This window comes from Aythya ferina (assembly GCF_964211825.1).
Source record: "Aythya ferina genome assembly, chromosome: Z".
NCBI lineage: Eukaryota > Metazoa > Chordata > Aves > Anseriformes > Anatidae > Aythya > Aythya ferina.
Window position 1 is genome coordinate 80627333 of NC_140299.1, and position 17615 is coordinate 80644947.

The 17615-nt window shown below is 39.4% G+C and overlaps 1 protein-coding gene across 5 annotated transcripts in view; it reads right to left on the bottom strand.

The window, feature by feature from the left end:
• Positions 1-304: 304 nt before the first annotated feature.
• LOC311426582 (uncharacterized protein) overlaps positions 305-17615 on the bottom strand; it is a 114517-nt gene continuing 97206 nt past the window's right edge. For 4 of the 5 annotated variants that reach the window (XR_014686875.1, XR_014686876.1, XR_014686877.1 and 1 more), the window contains one exon: positions 15766-16615. The gene's annotated coding sequence lies outside the window, so the exon portion shown is untranslated. Of the gene's footprint in view, positions 1287-2939; positions 3133-15765; positions 16616-17615 lie in introns of those variants that run through there. The other variant, XR_014686874.1, reaches the window with a different exon arrangement.

A 17615-nucleotide genomic window follows, 5' to 3' on the forward strand; every position in this document is an offset into this window, starting at 1 on the left:
CAAATAGCTTAACTCTGTATTTAAAATCTTAATCTAAAACAGTAGTAGAAAACAAAATTTTGTTGAAATGGTTTTAAGATTTGGACTTGATGATCCTTATGTGTCCCTTCCAACTCAGAATATTCTATGATTCCATGATTTTAACTAAACTTTATATATTTTTTAATACAAATCTTTAATATTCTGACTATAAGAAAAACAAACATAAAGTTAAAAATTTTGAAAAAAAAATATAATTAAATGGAAAATAAATGTAAAGATAATTCTCTAAGAAAACTTTAAAGAGTGAAATATACATAACTTTCATAGAAGCATAATGTTTTTTAATATTAAAATTCATAATTATTATAAAATAGAAAAATCATTCTTTAGGTACTGATCATAGCTTGTTGATTTCCACTCTAAAAATGATGGCTGGATGCAAATTAGCCTGTTTCTGATGTTTATGTGCATTTAGAATGAAACAACATCCTTAACTTATTTGTCCATTGGATTTTGTAGTATCAAAAGTAATCAAACGAGTAAGCAAATTAATTTAATAGAAGAGTGGCATGTTTAGTATGCAGTGAAATAGGTAAATAATGAAAGGGACCTTGTAAAAGTTACTGGCAAATGCAACCTAAAATGAATAAATGAGTAGGAGAGTAAGCAAATAGACAAATATTTGGTGCAGAGGTTGTACATGCAACTGCAGGGTTTTATGAACCTTTTCCATCTTTCATTTATTTCAACTGTAAGCTCAGCAGACTGGCTTCTCTTTGAAAAACCATTTGAAGAACCCAGTCAAGTACTTGGATCTGCATGGGTTAATGCATGTGCATGCCCCTAAATATGCACTTACACTAGCAGCTTCTGAGTACTCTCCAGGTTCTATGCCTTCCTGGCTCTGACTACAGGATTTAAGACATGCCTTTGAGCATGAAGAAGCACACACCTTGCCATTTTTGCGTGCGTTAAAAACAGTCCACCTGCTAAAAAAGCCTTCTCTGCTCAAAAGAAAAAAAATGCTGGAAATAAATTGTGAGGCATATTTTTACTTTTATCAGCCTGGTAGTGCCTTTTCTCAAACATTTTAAAGCCACGTGCTGTTCAAATGCAGAGCTTGCCCCAAACCAGTGGGAACATCACATCTCAGTATACATTTTATCAACACTTACAGCTTTCAAAATATCCCATGATGAAGATCAAGATTTCTTTTTGTTAACATATTTTGTTTCAGGACTGTTGATGTATTTCTCAGTAATCAATCTTAAATGGTTTCATGGAATGTGGCTAAGATGTTTCATCTGCAAAACAAAACAAAGCAAAGGAAAACAAAACAAAACAGAGTTAACATTATCACTTTATTACAAAATAAATACCATAAAATAAACTGCTTCTTTCCACAGAGGTCAAACACAATGATCCACAAATGAGGTGTCATCTTTCTTCTAACTTTGCACTTCATATAATGAGAAAAGCATTCAGACAAACACAAATCATTTGTAAGATGTGAAAAACAGTTTCTGATGGTGGTTATAACCATATGAATATTTTCAGAGGTAGCCATTTATACGGATACTTACAAAAAGACACACAAAAGAGGATGAAATTGAACTGCATTTTCATCCATGTTCCTTTGTGTTTTAAATCACAAAGAACAGAACTCAGAACATTAAACTTTGACCCTAGTGCCATCCATTAAAATCTTTTTTTTTTCTTTTCATTATTATTCATAAATTAATTTAATTCAAACATATTTCAGCAATGGGAAGCATCCCCATGAAGTGACCTAGTCCTTTTGTAGAACTAATGGCCTCTTTCATGGCGGTGGCAGACCATCGTGCAATTTTCAGCATGGGCTCACTTCACACCACACTGATAGTCCCAAAATCTACTTTTCCATTAAGACCTGGAAGCAAAGATCTCACTTCTCTACCAAAAGACTTTTGCTGGAAAATGCTTTTCCTTCCCACCTCATGCAGCTGTCATGCAGTTTTATCCCACTTTGGACACCTGGATCCCATCTTAAACATATTTCTTCAACAGGGAAAGAAAACCAAATATGCAGCCCTGAAAATGGATTATTACTTCAGCAGATTCATGATCTGTTAATGGGTCTTGCACTTTTTTTTTTTTTTTCTTTATAGATTATCCTGCTGCAAAATGCATTGTTCTTAGTGGCACAGGAATATTTGCAACACTTTGCAATGTCTCCTTGCCTTGCCTTAATAGAGCATTCCAGGTTGGAAGGCACCTCAAAAGATCATTTGGACCAACATTTCATGGAAAAGGGAGCTTAGATAGGATTATATAGCACCCTGCTCAGTCACATCTTAAAAGCCTCTAGTGATGGGGAATCTGTGTCTCCCGGGAGGTTGTTCCAATGATTTCTTTCTAAACTGAAAAAACTTATTTTATCAATATGAAACCACTCATGTTACAGCTTGTACCCTTTACCCCTTGTCTTCCCCATGTGGCTTCAGCCTCTGTCCTCTTTGCAGCCACTGTTTAAGTTCCAGAATCCTGTTATCCTGAGGATTGTCTGAAATTTCTTTTCTCCACAGTGAAAAGACCTAACCCCTTCAGTCTTCAGCTGTAGGACAGCTTCTACAGCCCTTTGATCATCTCTGTGGCCCTCCTTTGGGCTCTCTCCAGACTTTCCTTGCCTGTTTGGAACCCCACAGACCTGGAGAACTGGTCACAGTGCTCCAGGTGTGGCCTGACCAGCACAGAGTGGGGTGGGACGATCACGCCTCTGTCTCTGCTTGATGCCCCCAAGGATGCAGCCCTGGATCTGATTTGCCTTCATTGCTCCAGCAGAGCACTGCTAGCTCTTGTTCAGCTTGGTGTCCACCAGGACTGCCATCCCCTTCAGCAGGGCTGGAGTCTTGGGCTATACTGTCCCAGGTGCAGAACCTCACACTTTTCTTTGGTGCAAGTTCACTGTTCTTGCTCACCCACTCTTCCAGCCTGTCCATGTCTCCATGTCTCTCACTCCTGACGTGTCTGCCTCATCAGCCAGTGCAGTGCCAGCAGCAAACTTGCTGAGGGTGCTTTCAATACTGTCATCTAGGTCATCCATGAAGGTGTTGAGCAGCATGAGGCCCAACACCAGCCCCTGGGGGACCCCACTTGTCACAGGATGCCAGCCTGTATAAAAAACAGTGGTCACAAGCTTTGTGTGATTTTCATCTGAAACACGAAATTGATTAAATATGGTAGCTGCAAATGAGAGTGAGTCTAGCCTAAACTTCTAGCTTGTTACAGGTCACAAAAACCTAAAGTCCTAACTAATTTTAAGTTTAGTTCTGTGGAGAACTGACAACAATTGTCTGCATTTTTTTTTAACTTTATAACAACTGCATCCTGTAAAGTAACACTTCCCATCTTTATGCAGTTCATACTTATTTGCTAACACCATTTAGCCCAGTCTAAGGAGAAAAAGGCAATTATTTCCCACCCGTTGTTAAAATGCTATTACACATTGTATTCAAATTTACACATTACAGAAAGAGTAATTATGTTCATGTGAGATGATGGTGATGATGATGATGATAAGATTAAGCAGCAGATGTGTGAACATAATGTCTGCCACCTGATTTTAAACAGCAGATGAGCTAAATGAAAGCTTAAGTATCTTTCTGGGATCATTTTGTTAACTCAATATAAATAATTCTTTAAATTTTATTCTCCATTTGAAGGTAAAGCAAATTATAGTCAAATGTTCTTTACAGTTCTGACATTATAGCAGCACTGACATCATTACTTCAGGGGAAACTAATTGAGAAATGTGTTAGGAAAAAAATCTATTAAAATGCATAAGCAGGAGAACAGTGTACAACTGGGTGCCTGTTATCAAACCCTGTAGGTACTTTCCATGCTTGTTCTCAACATAAAGGTTAGTTTAAAACAGCCCAGGGACTCCTTCAGACCTGCAGCCTCTTGGGTTTTCTCACATTTTCCCGTTTCTACCAGATCTTCAGGAAACCATCACTTGGACCTCACTGAGCTTAATTCCTTCCTGCAGCCCCTCTTTGCATGTCCTAACCACCTGATGCCCAGGTCAGGGCAGCTTCTCAGCCCATGCTTAAATTGGTTCAGCAGCAAAAAGTGTGGATCACCATTACCCTGCATCCTCTGCCACAAGTCTTGCTCAAGAGCTTTGCTGCTGTGATATGGGCAAAAACTAATGTTTCCACATAGTCTGTGATGGATAGCTCCAGCTGGAGGGACCAACCCTAAATGTGATACATTATAAAATCTTTTTCAACTTGTTAGAAGAAGAAAAGATCAAGGATTGTTTCCATTAACCTTAACTGCTTTATTAGTATTAAATCATATTAAGTTGCTATGATTTTATTGTGTTTGGCATATCCTTCTGGATGCTTATTCTGATTCGCCTTGGCCTCCTGCCAAACGTGCATCAAGTGTTGAAAGTCAGCTCTACACTCCATTTTTCCTGTAGAAAATGAAGAGAGAGAATTATATTTAAGAGCACTGTATAAAAAACATATCTGTAGTTTACTTCTGTGGGCATGCATAGAGTAAACAATAGCATTAGGTAGAGATATCATGGAAGCTGCTTGAACATACGATGTATACAGACTGCTTCTATGCAAGTAGAAAAGAAACAGCCAGGGAGTGTGTGGAGTATTGAAGCATGTAGCATACTACAATGAAACAACTTGAATCTGATGCTTTAAAAGACAGGGGACGTGAATTTCCTTCTCCACTCCTGTGAGGACAACCCAGGGACCTCAGTGCTCTGTAGGCTGCAAGCCTGAGAGACGAATTTTCATACATTTGCTTAGTCTAATATTTGTATTCAGACTAATGGAAATAGCATCTGCATGTCACGTAACCATGAAACCCGGTGTCAGAAGGAGGTAAATCAAGAACCAGTCCAATGAATTTCGGCTGATTCACAGCCATAAGAACAGGAAGGATCATGTCTGCGTGTTGATGATATCCCAAGACCGTTAATTACCTCACTGAGCCTCTTCTAGGGGAGAACTTGGGGCTTACAGTTCCCAGGTGATGTTCTGGCTCTTTAGAAGTTGATCAGTGAGTGGAATATATTCTGCAAGCTTTACCATTCAGAGTCTAGATTTACTGCTGCAAAATATGAAAGATTTGGGCTACTATTCAGAATACGGTCAGAACACACCCAGGTAAAGCAATCAGATACTGTAGGCTTTGCTTATTGGTGACAGTGTCTGTACTAAACTGATTAAGAACACATGCAGTCTCAAAAGATAGACAGGTAAGAACTACGTTTTTTCTTAGTGCATACGTTAAATAAGTCCTATACTTAAACAACATCAACACTGATTAATATATCCTTTAAAATCCTGTAGAATTAAGGGAGTTTGTTGATCTTAAAATTAGATTGAATATAAGTGATCTGAGATGGTTTTACCTGCCCAGCCTTAGGACTTGGAAAACTTTGTTCTATCACTTTTAAGTAATTAATCAAATGTATGAAATTTAACCAAAGTATCCTATATCCTAATTGCCTGTCACACACTTACACTCAGGCAAGGAAATTTGTAAATAATGTGCAGCTAAATTAATGATATAACCAGGCACCAAGATTTTTTTTTATTTATTTATTTTTTATTTTTTTTTTTAATAAGCACAAATCTTTATTATAATAAAACTACCAACTGGAAAAAAAAAAAAAAAAAAAAAAAAAAAAGGAAAGAAAATTGGTTTCTTACTAAAATTCTGTGTATTCTATCCATTTGAATACAGTTCAAATTTTGGCAAAAAAAAACGCATTAGAAAAAAACTATAATTGTAAAGTCAAATTGCACATCACTTACATTTAAGCATTTGAAAATGAAAAAATAACATTTTACTCAGTGAACTGAACTTAAATACAGATATATGAATTCTTCTGAAACATCTTGACAGACTGAAATCTGGTTTTTAGATATATATTTTTAATAAGAATAGTACTTCTATAATCTGTTTTATCAAATTTTGTATGGTATTATTCATATTGTACTGCAAAACTCAGTATGGTTGTGCATATTTTGGGATTAGGACCATTAAAAGAAACTTCAAACATGCCTCCAACAAGTTTTAGTGGAAGAGTCTTGCAGTCCTTTCTGAGGAAGTAAAGACAATGCACCTTTATAGTATTTAAAATCCACCTCAACTCTGGCGAAACATCAATACGTTATTAAGGATGAGGCTACAGAACCGTTATTAAGGATGAGGCTACAGAACCAGCCTCAGTTTATATTTAAATATAAAATAAAAAAGTCTACTTTTATATATATACAAGGAGAATTTGAGAAAATATTAAAGGTATAATAGCACCAGAAATAAGAATAGAAGATTTCAATTTGCATAAACTTCAGGGTTTAGAGGATGCAATGAAATTCACAACTGGACCTTTAAAAGGAAGAAAGAAACAAACCCACTGGCAACCTAACTCATTTCTGAAGCAGGTACTCTCCCTTAATCCTTTCTGTGTAAGGATCAGCTGAAATGCTGTTTGCAGCTGTGATTACTTATTTCTTTTCTGAGGCATGTTTAGTTAATCATGACAACTGCTGTTCCTTGCTTTCCACTTTTGCCTATGCACATTCTCTGCAATAATTAACGATGTTGCGATCAGATTACTGCTGTGCAAAGTTCATGCAATGTCACTGCATTTCCAGTACCTTTATATTGAAGGTATGTGCTTTGGGTAAGCACATTAGAGACTTCAATAGTGGAAACAGCTGCTTCCATCAAACTGGTTGTTTTTAGGTACCCTAAAACATCATCTGAAACATACTGGCATCCCTTCCATTAGTTCATCCCAGTAACCACCCTAAATGCTTTTGGATGCTTATCTGAATCAAATAGAACCTATAAATCTTTTTTACAATATACCTGTTGCTAGCTGTCTGTTTTGTGCCCAGAGCAACTGATGGCAACTCAATTTGTGGTACTGTATTGTGACTTATGTTTCCAGTCAATGATGTCAGCAGCAGAGCCACATTTAACAAAATCTCTTCAGACCACTTCCACTTTTGTAATGGGAACTGTTTCTGTCTAGCGGAGTCAATAATGTCATCCTACAAACAAAATGTAAAGTATAAATCGCTGTTTTATATATTTCCTTACTAATATGAGATTTTATACTTGTTCCAGATCTGCAACTGCATAACTGTGACACATTAGCTAAATTTAAAAATCATTGGTGTTTTCTTGCTATGTAAACGGTATGCAGATGTGCATATGAACAACAGATAAATGAACATCTGGACTCTAATAAATAAAAATATTTTTTCTTTCTTGCATTTTGAACACGTAATATCAGCTGAGATCTTCAAAAACAGTTTACCTAATGGGATGTTTTCAAACAGAAAATATTACATACCTTACACATTTGTTAACTATGGGCTGAACTTTGTCAATAGGATGCATTTGAGTAAAACTTTGACAGGTTGCTGTAACATAGTTGATAAGAATGGCAAATCCTGTTATTAAGAAAGTGTTATTGTTCAAACACTCTGGTTGCTGACATGCAGAGGAAAAAAAATAAACAGGAAAAATATTTTGATGAGGAGAAAACTATAAGGCCATGCAAGATCTTTCCATAGTTACTATTTTCTCGGTTTGGTTCACATCACTAATCAAAAATGCAAGTTTATCACCTATATCTTTATCTTTGTCAGTCCCACTGCCCTACCTTACTCTTAGACAATACAAGCAAAATTTACAGTATTCTATTTGTAGAACAGCTAAACTTTTCCCCACTCCTGCATTTGGATTTTAGTTCCTAAAATTGCCCAACATTTATTTGGGCAATTGGGAAATAGATTGCAGAAAAGGACGTCATGTTGCTTATTCTTTAAGGTATTTATTTTGCTTTTTAATGTATTTTTAATATAATATTTCATAAAATGCAGTGTTTTAATGATAGTTTTAGTTTAGTTTTATTGATAGATATAGATTTGCAGTAGAAGTGCTGCTGGCCACTCAATGTTGATCACCAAACAGCTGTGAGGACCGTGGTTATGCACTGGAACTGAAACTGGGTTTTACAGTCCACAGACCTATCCTGGATGCATTGTGGAACACGGGGGGCAGATGCAAAGAGGAATTGTTTTGTCATACGCAACAATGCTGTGTCTCATGTCTCAATAGAAAAGTTATTGGCCTCAGATTTCATATACATTCCACACTATATCACAGAATCACAGAATTTCTAGGTTGGAAGAGATCTCAAGATCATAGAGTCCAACCTCTAACCTAACACTAACAGTCCCCACCAAACCATATCCCTAAGTTCTACATATAAACGTCTTTTAAAGACCTCCAGGGATGGTGACACAACCACTTCCCTGGGCAGCCCATTCCAATGTCTAACAACCCTTTCGGTAAAGAAGTTCTTCCTAACATCTAGCCTAAAACTCCCCTGGCGCAACTTAAGCCCAGTCCCCCTCGTCCTGTCACCAGGCACATGGGAGAACAGGCCAAACCCCACCTCGCTACAGCCTCCTTTAAGGTACCTGTAGAGAGTGATAAGGTCGCCCCTGAGCCTCCTTTTCTCCAGGCTGAACAATCCCAGCTCCCTCAGCCGCTCCTCGTAGGACTTGTTCTCCAGGCCCCTCACCAGCTTCGTTACCCTTCTCTGGACTCTTTCGAGCTCATCGATGTCCTTCTTGTAGCAAGGGGCCCAAAACTGAACACAGTACTCGAGGTGCGGCCTCACCAGAGCCGAGTACAGGGGGACGATCACTTCCCTATCCCTGCTTGGCCACACTGCTTCTTATACAAGCCAGGATGCCAATGCCTTTTGTTTTTAACAAGTATTTTTGGCAAACTATTTTAATTTTCAGTTTGTTGCTTGTTTCAGCCTTCCCTTAATTTGCTGCCTTCTTTTTGTATTGACTTACTGCATGAGATTCAGTCTACCATCACTTGCAAACCAACATTACTTACTGTTGGGCAGAAACACTAAAGGAGATCTGATCTTGGGGTGCATAAGTATAAATGATAAATAAACAGTGACAGCCACTGGAGGGAAAGTTGCTGCCAGCATGGTTGGTGGCCCTTCTTGTCTCATGCGCTCTTCCATTCTTCACCAGCCTCTGAGCAGCCACAGGCACAGCATCCCTCCCTATGGTCCCCAAAAAAGGCACCCATGGGCAAGTTAGATGGGATCACTGGGTAAGGGAGAATCCTTGTCTGTGAAACTTATACTATCATGTGAGATATTTACCTCCTAATACATGTGAAACCAAAACTACTGAAAGGGAGTAGATCTCGTTCCCATCTCCTGCTATGGGGAAGACTTTGGCTGGATCTTCATTTTGCTTTGTCTTTAGGAGTCTTCTGTGTTAAGTCTATACAACAACATCACAGGAATATATTAAAGGAGACAGAACAGCATCGGCCTATGACCTGAAAAGGGAGAAAGATTGCTCAAAGAGGAATTTCTGCACTGCTGTTTAGACAGCAATTTGACATCAGTATCAAAACTGGAATCATGAAAAATATTGTTCTTGCAACACTTGGGATGCCAGACAGTTAAATACACCTTAGAATAGCACCGGAACGAGCTTCCACTCCTTTCTGTGCTGAAAATGCAAGTTAGGCACTTAGATGGGTGCCTTTAGCACAAGGCTTCCCCTGAGTTCACAGAGTAAGTGCTAGCTAAGATAGCAATAGGAATGATTATATCCCCACATCCCACCCCAAACTCACAGCTTTCTTTGTGAGTGCACACATCAGGAAGTAGACACACACACAAAAAACTCTTGTCTAAGTCACTCCCTCTCATCCTGAAGTCTGATGATAAAATTAAATCAGCAGCAAACTAAAACCCATGTCTCTCTTCTGCATTTTATTTTGCTGTTATTCTGAAAACCAATAAGAATCATAGAATCATAGAATCATAGAATATCCTGAGTTGGAAGGGACCCTTAAGGATCATCAAGTCCAACTCTTGACACCGCACAGATCTACCCAAAAGTTCAGACCATGTGCCTAAGTTCACAGTCCAATCTCTTCTTAAATTCAGACAGGCTCGGTGCAGTGACCACTTCCCTGGGGAGCCTGTTCCAGTGTGCAACCACCCTCTCTGTGAAGAACCCCCTCCTGACGTCCAGCCTAAATTTCCCCTGCCTCAGCTTAACCCCGTTCCCGCGGGTCCTGTCACTAGTGTTAATGGAGAAAAGGTCTCCTGCCTCTCGACACCCCCTTACGAGGAAGTTGTAGACTGTGATGAGGTCTCCCCTCAGCCTCCTCTTCTCCAGGCTGAACAGGCCCAGTGACCTCAGCCGTTCCTCGTACGTCTTCCCCTCCAGGCCTTTCACCATCTTCGTAGCCCTAGAAGGTACTGTGTACTGTCCAAGAGGTCCTTTTTGTGTAATTTCCAGAGCTGCTGTATCCTAATTAATATTGTTTAATGAATTGTTTAATAGGTTGGTTCCAGCTAAGGCTTACTGATTGTTTCAGGACTTCTTCACCTCTAATCATAGTGAATCAATTGACTGTCTGTAACAGACAATATTAAAACAGAAAACTCTCTTTATTCTGTGATCAGATGATAGGTAACATGTTAAACCCATACTTTGTACAATAGCTTGAATACTAACACATCTGGAAAATGAAATATAGTCAGAGGATATCTGATATATTAAATCAAAATCTTTTGTCATTTAAATCTATGAATGCCCAAAAACTTATGATAGAATTTGACCTATCATGTTATTTATTGAAGAGTAAGAAGATAAATATTGTTCTGAGGACTACTGCTAGCAAAGGAATTCTTTCTCTATTGCATTGATTTGCTTGCACAGAGTTAATTTGTTTTAACTTTTCAAGGTGCTTTTCTAAACCTTTAAACGTGGAACCTTTGTCAAAGCAATCATAACATAATTGGGAGTAACATTAAGTAAAACAATGGCTTATAAAGAATTGAATTCTCATTTTATGTCTAAATTCCACAACATATACATGATTTGCATCTCAATCATATCAATATAACATATCAATGCCATGGCAAACACAAATGCACTGAGAGAATGCATGGATTTGTAAATATAAATAGGCAATTACATTACTAATCCACTGGATTACGTAACATTCTTAATCAAAGTATTTTTCATGTGAAAGAAAAATAGTTAAGAACCAGAAACACCTTTCAAGAAAAGACAGAAATTACAGTATGATCCAATTTAATACTCCTTAAAATGGATATTCTTAGCAGTTCAAGCTTGACACTGTTGAGCCACGTTCCTGCATTAAGAACTCTGGAAGAAACTGCAAAGTTTTATCTCTCCTTGTATGCTCACCATTCAGTGCTATTTACAATCAGAAGATGAACCTAACAAAAGCATTGAAATAGCACAAATATAGTACCATGAACAACTATCATATGCTCCCATAAACTTTATGTTTTATCTTCTGAAAAGCTTCTGCTATTTAATAAGATTTAGCCTCTTACTTTTAATCTCATATTGGAGTAGCAAGAAAAGACCTAGTGCTGCTCTGGCATGTTACAGTGTTGTCATGGATACACAAGTATGGTACATTACCTCCACCAGTAAATAAACACAAATCTCAAAGAGTGCTTGGTAGGATTTACTAGCCCTGTAGCATTGTTAGCTGCACAGAGCTTTGAATAAGCAAATGGTTTGTAGTTTCAGGATAATATCCAGGGCTGTGTAGGAGCATGCATGCATGACATATCTTTCTTTTAAAAAATCAAAGGGTAAATGCTGTCCTGTGTAACTTCACTATCCTGACTTTTTATTTCAGTTTGTCTTTGCTTCTGATTTTTCAGAAAATACTTGTAGATTACAGGACAGATCAGTCTCCAATATGACAGACAACCTGAAGCAGTCACCTGTTAACTGCTTAAACAATTATTTATGTTTTTAGCTGTATGAATACTAAAAACCAGAATGTCCATTTTTATGGGGAAAAAGTAATTTCGGTATTTAGTGGTACAGTGTGCAGTGATATTCTTGCCATTTTTCTGAAACCAGAGTTTCAGATACCACAGAGATGAGTTCAGTCTTGCTGGCATGTGTGTCAACAGCTACAACAGGTTTGACTTGCCTCTGACAAATCAGCATCTTATGCTGATGAGGGGATGTATGTTAAATGCTCTAGGCTTATGTTTCAAGAAAGAAAAACATGGATAGTTAAAAATGTTATATTTAGCACAGTACATTAAGCTTCACAATGGTAAGTCTTACACTTAGCTAGGAAAGCTAATTTCTCAGGGATATGAAAATAGATATGTCAAATTGAATTGAATAAAAAATTCTGGTTTTAAAGCTCTAAAACTATGAACCTTTAATACTTTGAAACAAAACTTACTGGGAAAAGTGTCATTGTCCTTCATACAGAATTTTTAAAAGTATGGGCATCTGTTTCTTGCTAAAAATGCCTGCAATGTACAACAATATGTTCAGGCACACACACATCATGTGCACAGCTGGGATGTTCTGCTGGGTTTAATTGTTGGAATATCTTTGCTTATTAGCCTGAGTAAACCTAGTTTAAGACAAGACAGAGCAAATAATTAATGATTAATAATTCATTTGATAAATTTAGCCATTTTCTAATCTCTTGTCATATCTGTGAGCAGATTGCAAAATTAGCTTCCCTTCCCTTCCCTTCCCTTCCCTTCCCTTCCCTTCCCTTCCCTTCCCTTCCCTTCCCTTCCCTTCCCTTCCCTTCCCTTCCCTTCCCTTCCCTTCCCTTCCCTTCCCTTCCCTTCCCTTCCCTTCCCTTCCCTTCCCTTCCCTTCCCTTCCCTTCCCTTCCCTTCCCTTCCCTTCCCTTCCCTTCCCTTCCCTTCCCTTCCCTTCCCTTCCCTTCCCTTCCCTTCCCTTCCCTTCCCTTCCCTTCCCTTCCCTTCCCTTCCCTTCCCTTCCCTTCCCTTCCCTTCCCCCCTTTCCCATACTCTTTGACTTCATTGCTCAGATTCAAAATCTGCTTTGCACGCGTCAATTACATTTGGCTGAAAAGGTCCTAAGTTGTTGAACAAAATATTTTCCTTTTGGATCTCAGGCTGTAAAGCTTTGCCTGACTGCCCTGGCTTCTACCCAGCCTGGCACCCACTTTCACAGGCACTGGATTTCTTTGAAGGTAGGAACCACAGAGGACCTGGGCTGCAGCACCTTGCAGCACTACACAGTTGAGTTTCTGCTGACCAGAGGAGTCCAGCATCCCCTGAGAGTGAAACCAGACAGGGCATTAAAAGTGCCCATCACAAAGGTTTCTTTCCAGGCTATGAGATTAGTTCAGAGAATGAGAGAATGTTTCTGGTTGGAAGGGACCTTGAGGATCTTCTAGTTCCAATCCCTCTGCCATGAACAGGGATGCCAGCTATTAGATCAGGTTGCCCAGGGCCTCATCCAGCCTGGCCTTGGGCACTGTCAGGGATGGGGCAGCCACAGCTCCTTTGGGCAGCCTGGGCCTGGGCTTCACCACACTCTGAATGAAGAATTTCCTACTTATATCTAATTTAAATATCTTATTTTTTACTTTAAAGACATTATTCCGAACAACCCCAGCTCCCTCAGCCTGGCTCCATGGGAGAAGTGCTCCAGCCTCTTGATCATCCTCGTGGCCTCCTATGGGCCCCCTCTTACATGTCCCTGTCGTCCTTGTGCTGGGGCCCCAGAGCTGAGCACAGGGCTCTGGGTGGGCCTCATGGGAGCAGAGCAGAGGGGGACAATCCCCTCCCTCACCCTGCTGTCCATGCTGCTGTTGGTGCAGCCCAGGGTACGGGTGGCTTTCTGGGCTGCCAGCACACATGGCTGGCCCATGTTGAGATTCTCATCAACCACCACCCCCAGGTCCTTCTCCTCAGGGCTGCTCTCAATCCATTTTCCACTTACCCTGTACTGGGCTTGGGATTGTCCCGGTCCAGTTGCTCTTCCCCTATCCACTACAAGCTTTCCACAAATATTTTGCCAATGGCACTCACCTGTTAAAATATTTACTGAAGGCAAGCACAAGGAGAGCATGAACCTAGTGAACATCACTGAACGCAGAGAAGGGATGCTTGTGCTTTGGGGCGTGTGGCCTGGGCATCTTTTCTCTCCTTAGTCATTCTGAAATGTGACAAAAGTCACATTGCAGTCACATCTACCAGGTCTGCTGGTGCAAGATAAGACTGCGGGATCAAGCCCAGCTGTTGTAGCTCACACAGGGATGAAACTTACAAATATCTTCCCAGATGCCTATCGGTGTATTTAAACAGCTGAAAACTCATTTAATAATAATAATAATAATAATAATAATAATAATAATAATAATAATAATAATAATGATGATGATGATGATGATGATAATGAAGACATAGTATACTTGCAGGAACACAACAGCAAGTATTGATTTACTAATTGATTTACTAATTTATTTCCAAATTAAAGCTGAGATCAAGATTTATTTTTTTTTTAAGACAAAACAAACAAACAAAAAACAACAACAACAAAAAAAAAAAAAACAACCAAACAAAAAAAAAACATTGAGAGGGCCATGGCTCCTATGAGACAATAAGGCACAAACATACCCCTCAAGTTATTATTATTTTTATTAAAATTACCACTTCACAGGCCTAAACGCAGCCAAGATTCCTGTTCTTTGTGAAATGATGCTGCTGCCAGTTATCAGGCACTGCTCCTCCTTCCTCCAACAGCTAGTGCCACCTGACATGCTGTTCTGTAAACCCCAAGTCAGCGCTGAGAGAGTTAATTTAAATTTGATAACAAATGGCCCTGCTTTTGAAATGAATGTAGCCTGGCAACTTCAACTGAGAGCCCTTTATAGGGCCTCAATTATGTATGCAGCCTCTTTGAGAAATAGTTTCACACATCTGACCCAAGGCCCGTGAAATAAAACTGTACCACAGCAATGCTTCATTCCTGCGCAGCCTCTGCACCCCGCCACCCCCTGCCTTGGGCAAAGATGCACAGAATCGCTTGTTCTTCACTGGATTTCTAGTCTGGATGCACATTTATCATGTATGATCTTTGTCCCGGAATTTAACCTGGGTGCTTTTGTTTTTGGGGACTTCCAGATGCTCTGCCAGGCTGCCCCGTCAGAGCAGTGGTGTGAAACTAGAAAGACAGGCAATGGGTTAAACACCCTCACCACCTCTTTCTCCCTCTCTCTCTCTTTTTTTTTTTTTTTTTTTTTTCTCCCAAAATGGCTGCTTTGTCTGTGTGCATAACACCAATAGTAAATGTCCTTCTGTTATTGTACAGCCAATTTGGTGTGTCAACTATTCATATGCTAATAGTAGTACAGTGCCTCACTTTTTCACAGATAAATTGTAAAGATTGCTACAGACAGTGAAACACAAGAATAAACAGCTTTTATTTCAGAAGTGATAAATTGCTTTCCATTCAAACAACATGCAATGCTTGCTACTGACCATTATTGTTTCTATTCATGGCGGGTTTGCCTTCTGTTTTGCTTTCTTAGAATGGTTAGAAAATATTTAGCAGATATAACCAGAGGCATTGCAGATGATTCAACGTCCTTAATTTGTTTTATAGCTTCACCATGTGAAGTTAATTTTTGCTCAGTTTTCCCAAGCAATTAAAGCTTTGCATTGGGCACAGACATTGTTGTCTTGTGCAACGCTTTCATATTTATTAAGGCTTGCAATGGGTAGCATATTTCATCTTACATGTTAATAAAATATGCCATAGTGTGCACGCCCTGAATCACATTGCATAGGAATGTCAATAGAAAAAGTTTTCCTAAAGACAACATAAAGCAGAAGCAAAACAAAATAAAAGCCAACATCTTTTTGTTCTGTTGCAAGACCAACATTTGTTCAGAACGTGGGAAGACTGAAGTTAGGAATCATTGTATTTTCGATTGTATGATCATCTGTATTTTGTACCTGAAGTAAAATAGGACTGTCATCACAGCCCATATTCTAAAAGTGTAATAAACAGAAGTTACGTCAGAAGAAAATACTTTACTAATAAGTGTTTTATTAAGTACTTGGCATTGGTAAAATAAACTTGTTTGTTAACCAAAGACCAGGTGTTTTTGCAAATGTAACAATAGTTGTACATTTCTGCTGGCTGGAAACAGCAGCCTGTATCAGGCAGCCAAGGACAATGTTTATGCACTCAGCTGGGGCCCAAAAGCTCTTTTCTCCAACTCCACTGTCCAGCGGTGCATCTGTAACCACTTCAGGCAGCCAGCTGCAGACTGGTCTGTTGGTCTGTGCCACCCCAGCCAACCCAGCTGCTCCTCTCTGCCCTAGATCTGTAAACCACCACTGTGCTTGGCCATTGTGCCTATCCGGGCTCTTTCTTGACCTCCTGGAGGCACCCGTTTACCAGGATCTGGGGCTGCAAAGCTTGGTTTAGAAGGAGAAAGCCTTCACTGGCCAACTGGTGTGCCAGTCACTGCTCTTCCATACCATCATGCTTCATCCTTGCTACATGTCAGCACCATCCCTTGCAGAAACGCATCCTTCTGGAGCAGCTGCCCATGAGCCAGTGGTCCTGCTGTGTGTGCCCATGCCACCCATGCATGCTCAAGGGATGCTGCCCCTGCTGCTGATGGTTTGCCTGCAGAGGGTTCACTTCTCACTGTTTGTTTTTGCAAAGCGACTGTGCCAACGCACCAGGTATGTCAAACTGGGAAAGAGAAAGAAAGAAACAAACAAAAAGGAGTTAACCAGACTAGTCATAATGTCCCCTGCTAATTTCTATGGGCATCTGGAACGACTGTGGCTGGAGAATAAAATAAATGTCATGGTGTCAGAGACCTGCTCTTCATGAGGGAAAGAGGGGGAAGAGGAATAGAAAGGGACATTTGCAATTCTGGTGCCTGAGCGCACTCTGCATCACCACAGGGCTGCCGATCCTGCTGCCCTCAGAGGGCTGATGACTTCTTGCTCACCCCAGGAGCTTACAGGCCAGAGCACATCTGCTTGTCACAGAGCCTGACACTGCAAACCCTCCTGCACTGCCTGACTTCAGGTATGCAAGCAGTCCTGTTGGGGTGAACTGTCAGCAGTTCATTCTGGGAGCAATGACACTGCCAACACCTCAGGCCTCATATGAGAACAAGAATCACAATCCTAATGCCTTGAAGGATACACTAAAACCAATTTTCACTAGTGATTTTATCAAGTTAATTCCCAGAAAGTTTCATGCATATTTGCAATTGCTTTATGTAGCTTTTTTTGCCTTTTTTTTTTCTTTTTTTTTTCTTTTTCTTTTTTTTTTTTTTTCTCCAGAAGCAGAAGAATAACATAAAAAAAAGTGTTCAACAAGAACATTACCTTTTTACAAAAAAGTACATGTGACACAAAACATCCAAAGGTTTGTCCTCAGGCACAGCACAGAGAAATTAAACTGAAACCATAAAATTTGTACTGAGCATGACAATATCTATACGATTCATGAGAAAAAAAGTATATTTTATTTTTCAGAAGATATCTTCTTTCAGATTTGAGACAAAACAATATGCCTGCAAAGGCAAATAAATGTACCTGCTAAGAACTGATCGGTCGTTTAAATAGCTGATACAACTGTTAAGAGTGTCCATGTGGAAATGCCAAAATCTATTACACTGTGTTGCATATATTGCAAACTGCAATAACAAAATAAATATATATATATATTATTTGTG